This window comes from Balaenoptera physalus, assembly GCF_965194825.1.
Source record: "Balaenoptera physalus genome assembly, chromosome: 16".
In the NCBI taxonomy this organism is placed as follows: domain Eukaryota; kingdom Metazoa; phylum Chordata; class Mammalia; order Artiodactyla; family Balaenopteridae; genus Balaenoptera; species Balaenoptera physalus.
This window is the reverse complement of record NC_138898.1, coordinates 26041008-26046515: the sequence shown is the minus strand read 5'-3', so window position 1 is coordinate 26046515 and position 5508 is coordinate 26041008.

Here is a 5508-nt window from a genome sequence, read left to right as displayed (position 1 = left end):
GTTGGGGTGAGTCTCCACAAAGGACCCTGCCTCGGGGTCTGGGTGTTTCTTTCCTTCAAGTCTTCGCGGGGGGCACCTGGCAGATGTAGCTACAGCCGCGTGAAGGGTGGTTCAGTTCATGACTGAAAAATGCCAGACGCCTCTGGGGATGCCGCGGATGGGCAGGAGGAGACCTGAATTCAGTTCTCACTGCTTTCTTCAGCCTTCACTTGGCTTATCCCTCATGCCTCAGTCCCCCCACCCCCCAACTCCACAGCACACGGGGAGGGCCAGGACTCAGAAGCAGCAAGTTCAAAGTCATCAGACTGACTGCACACTGCGAGAGAGACCGCCCTCTAGCCTAACTGCCATGCACCACAATGACAAGGGTCTCCTCTCCTTTCTCAGCTTTCAGTTGCCCTCTCGCCACCCCCTCCCCTCTATGTTCCCAGCATGTGATTTGCCCAGGTCCAGAAGGGTACATGGGCACATCTCAGGTCCCAGGGGAGAGATGAAAGAGGCAAAAATAAGATACCCTCCTGCCTCATCTTCCTGAGAGACGTTTATTGACTGCTTGCTACCTGCTGAGCCCAGCACTGAGGCTTTGGGACTTGATCTCATTTAATCTCATGAGAGCACCATGAGACCACCAGGATGGTCCCTATTTTGCAGGTGGGGAAACCGAGGCACCAAGAAATGCAGTGACTTGCCCAAGGTCACACAGTTGCAAAGTGACAGAGCTGGGGTTTAAACCTGATGATTTAGCTGCAGGGCCCATGTCCTCTCCACACCACACTTCCTCTGTTGGTAAGCTGCAAGAAGAAGCCCTGGGCTGAATTTGGCCCCAAAGCTGCACAGTCCCCAGAACAAAGAAAGCATAGGGAGTCAAGCATCAGCACTTCCAGGCTTCCACCAGGAAGAGAAGCACATCACTTCCGCTGACATTTCATCGGCCAAAGCAGGTCACATGATCTTGCCTGACCTCAAGGGGTAGGGAAGTGTGATCAGGAGGAAAGGAAAAACAGGTATATCGTTGAGCACAGTAATGTCTTCCACACTCTCCTGTGTCCTCCTGTGTAGGCGAGGCTGGAGACGTGGCCGAGGGGCGGTGAGGCTCCTGCTGCCATAGAGATTTTGCAGAAATGCTAGGCACCTCATGCCTTCAGGTCCAAGCTGGGGAGGCACGGGTGCAGCAGCAGCCCACAAAGTGAGCAAGGAAGCTCCCAGATCACTTCTTTACAGACAAGCCCTTGGTTTCTAGAAATAAAGCCCAGTGACTATACATCCAATGAAACCTAGATCTTGGACGTGTATTGTCTGCTCAAAGCAACTGCTCCCCAAGCCCCACCCCACGGCTCCTGGAAACCCTATCTGCCAGCCAATGTCTCCATATTGAAAACAATCAGACAGCATTCTATAGAGAGGTTCCCCTGCAGCAGGACAGCTTTATACATCACCAACCTCAACTGGCAAACTCTGGCATCAGGAGGTCATTAAAGAGGAAGAATTTTGGAGTCAGGAGAATGGGGCTCACATTCCATCCCTGTCACTTGGTTGACTTAGTGAACCCCTTAGTCTTCTGATGCTCAGTTTTCCCGTCTATAAAATGGAAAATAGTAATAATACTCTAAAATGAGTGTGAGGCTATTTAAATGAGATCATTTTCTTTCTGAGGTGCTTAGCACTGAGGGTGGCACACAATAAGTGCTTAATTTGTGCTTGCTGTGGTTAGAGCTAATTTCTAGAGTGTGAGCCTATGGGACCTCTTGCCTCTGTTGACCTAGAACAAATAGACTGCCAGTTATTTCTTCAGCAAAGATGGGCTTATTCAGGATCAGCAGAAAATTGCAGTCTGGGGTCTGCCACCATGGTGAGCCACGTGCAAGTCCCCCCGCAGCAAGGGAAGGAGAACCCTTTTATAGAGGGGGGAAAGGAAGTTGCTGGGGCTGTAGTGAACAAAGAGGCCGTGGCTTTTCATGGGCCGAGTCCTTATCAGGCAAGAGGAGTCTTCTTCCTGCTGGGCTCTGCTATTGTTGTGGGATGTGACAGCTCCCCTTTCTGGTCTCCCAACTCTAATTAATTGAGGTTTCTGTTTATTAACTTTTACACCTCTGATCAGAGCTAAACGGAGAACAAGGAGGGGCACTTGGCATGCTGGCAAGAGAATGCCCAAGGGATCCTTCCTAGAGCAAGGCAGGGGCAGATCCCCCAAACAGCTCCATGTCTATGTTTAGAGCCACACAGCACATTTAGAGCAGTTTTAACAGACTTATTTGATCCCAGCTTCTAGCCTTGAAGGGGCATATAAATACTGAAGTCCCTTTTACACAAGTAAGATATTTCTTTCTCCCAGTGACTTTTAAAAAGCCTTTCCCCCACCCCCCATGTCTTGTTTTTTCTTTCACTTAAATGTTGGGGAGCTAAACTATTTAGTTTACTTGCAACAGTTTATTGTAACCCAATATATTGTGTTTATTCCTGGCTGCATCATTCATTCATTCACTAAGTGGTTACCAACTCTGCCCTCCTGGAGCTTACATCCTAGTCCGCAAGACAGACCTGTAACAATAAGGTCTAAGGAAACAAGAACAAGTAAATTAGTAAACAAAAAGGCTATTTTGAGATCGTCTTGAGGGTTATAAGGGGGATAAACGGGGACACATATCAGGGAGGGAAGGGGGAGGGGGAGGCACCACTGGGTGGTCAGAGAAGGAAGCATCATCAGAGACCCCTCTAGGGGACTTCACAATCTATCACCCTTCCTTTCCCCAGGATCCAGGGTCTCTTTCTCTCCTGGTCTCCTTGGTAACACCCAAATCCTAGCTCCTGGGAAGGGGGCTCAGAGAGAAGTAGGGCAGGACTTCCTGTCCAGTCTGCCCTGGGAAAGGCTAGAGGGGAGGAAGTCCTGCCTCAAGATGGCGACAGGAACTTGATTTCCAGGCCAGTGGCTAAGGCTGCTCTGTTCCTACTTGCAATGTTAGAACCACCTCCTACAAATCGTTATGAATTCATCCGTTTGTTTCTGTTCCTACCTCCACCTTTCTACCCCCTCCCATTACCTTTCCTCTGAACCACTGCTCCGGCCTCCTCACTGGTCTCCCTTCTTCCCATCTTGCACCTACTATCCCTTCTCCACTCAGCTGCCAGAAGGTTGGGTTTTTAAAAGTGCACATCCAGTCATCTCCCTTCTCTGCTTCAAGCTCTTCTATGGACTTTTCATGGCACCCAGAGCAAAATGCAGACCCCTCACCACTGCTCACAGGGCCCTGCAAACTCTGCCCCCACCCCCTTCTTCAGCCCCATCTGTCCACTGGTCCTGTGCTGGAGGAGGGGTGGTGAAGCCCTCCATATGGCCCTCATACCCCTTCCTCAGACATTAAAACACACCCACAGCCTTCAGCAAGTTTAAGTTTTTCTGCTGTTTAATTTTTGAAAGAATTGAAACTTTGGGGGGGAATGTACATTTTGGGGTTATAAATAACTCATTTCATTTCCCATCGGCTATGATTTCTCAAAAGTCAAAGGGTATGCTCAGGCATTCTTTCAAAGTGAGAAAGTGGATTTGGAAGACTAGGGAAGGAGAAAGAGTCGCGGATCAGATTAGAATCTGGGCAGAGTAGCGTGGGGTGGACGATCGAAGTGATAAAGAGTGGTCTGGCACGCTGGGACTTCTGGGGCAGCGCCGGGTATAACAGAGGAGTGAGGCTCGATGAGATCAGTGCCGCTGACTCAAGAGAGCCTTCAACACCCGGCCTGATTGTTCAGGCCTCAGACCGCACTGCCCCCTCCTCCTTCCGCTCACGGTGAAATGGACCAAACCATCACTACATCTTGAGTTGACAATGACAAAACCAAATGAACTGTTCATTTAAATTTAAAAGTGAGAAGAGGCTCTATTAAGCATCTCCACCAGCTTTGGATGATACTGAGTTTCCACGAATAAACCAAGGATGCTTCTCAAAATTGTAGGGATTCCAGTTCTCTGCATGTGAGCGAGGCTGCTCCTTGAAGCACTGCAGGGCAGCAGATTTCATGGCAGGACATGCAATGAGACTTCTTAGGTAACTCCACTGATGTCTTATTTCATTTGCAGTTGACGAATAACAAATGCTAGAAGCCCCCCAAAGAGCTCACTTAGTAGGTGTTTCTGCTACTAATGTTGAGTAACAAACCATCTGAAAACTTAATGGCATAAAGCACACTTTTAGTTTTTGCACAGATTCTGTGGGTCAGGACAGTTTATCTCTGCTCCAAGATGTCAGGCCTCAGCTGGGAAGAATGGCTGGGGTGACTTGCTGTCTGGGGGATGGAGTCACCTGGGGGGTCCCTTGCTCACCTGGCTGGTGGTTGATGGTGGCTGTCGTCAGAACACCTACACGTGGCCTGTCCATGTGCTGGGTTCAAAGGCTGAGCATCCCAAAGCTACAGAATGGAAGCTGAATGGCATTTTTATGATCCAGTTTTGGAAGTCACGTGGTGTGACATCTGTTATACTCATTTAGTCAAATCATTCACAAAGGTCCTTCCAGATTCACTGAAATGGCTACTTCATCAGAGTCTTGTCACAATGTCACAAAGTCCTGTGAGCGACCCCACTGCCTCTGAAATTCATTTCTTTCCTTTCTAACTTCACCACCCTGGCCTTCAATCCCACACCTAAAATCTCAGTTGTAGGTTCACTAGGAGAAAGAGTAGTCTTCTAGTCCAATCCTTCCATTTTTCAGATGAATCAAGTGAAGTTGAGAAAGGGCAAGGGCATCCCACAGATTGAAGCAACAGGCACAACATGGGATGCTGGCATGTATGATAAAATTGCCTTTGAGGCTGCTGATTCCTAGGAAATGCTCTGTTTCAGTTATTTATCACTGATCACTAACTACTCCAAAACCTAGTGGCTTAAAAAGCCCGACAACTTATTATTTATCATGCTTCTGTGGGTTAACTGAGCAATTCTTCTGTCACACGTGGTGTTGGCTGGGGCATTGGGATGGCTGGAACGTCCAGTGTTGGGCCTAAGGACTTCCCTTCGGCCCGAACAATTGTTTGGCATCTGTCAAGCATTCAAAGAGAAGGTTGGGTCCTGCCAGTGTCCTCCAGTAGAGCCTGCTTGTCCCAGGCCCCAGGTGGGCCATTTGCATTGGCCTCTGATGCCCCTGCAAGTCCTGCCAGGCCCTGCTTGTGCCCAGGTCCCACCATGGGGTTGGGCACCAAGACCCTACCACCAACCCCAGAAGCACCTAGAAGCAGTGTGGAGTGGACTGTAGTCCCTACGGGCGCCAGACCAGCCCTGGACTCCCAGGCTGAGCCCTTCTAGTTTGTACTGTGGAGCCTTGACCTCTCTCTGACAACTCAAGAAGCTGAGTCCTTTGAATCAACACATGGAAATCATCCTCATCCTCATCCTCATCCTCATCCTCATCCTCAAGGTTATCACAGCCACTGACTGAGCACTTACGCCGTGCGGGGTGCCGCACTGAGCACTCACAGCTACCATCGTGGCGGTATGATTGCCTATCCTTCCTATTCTAC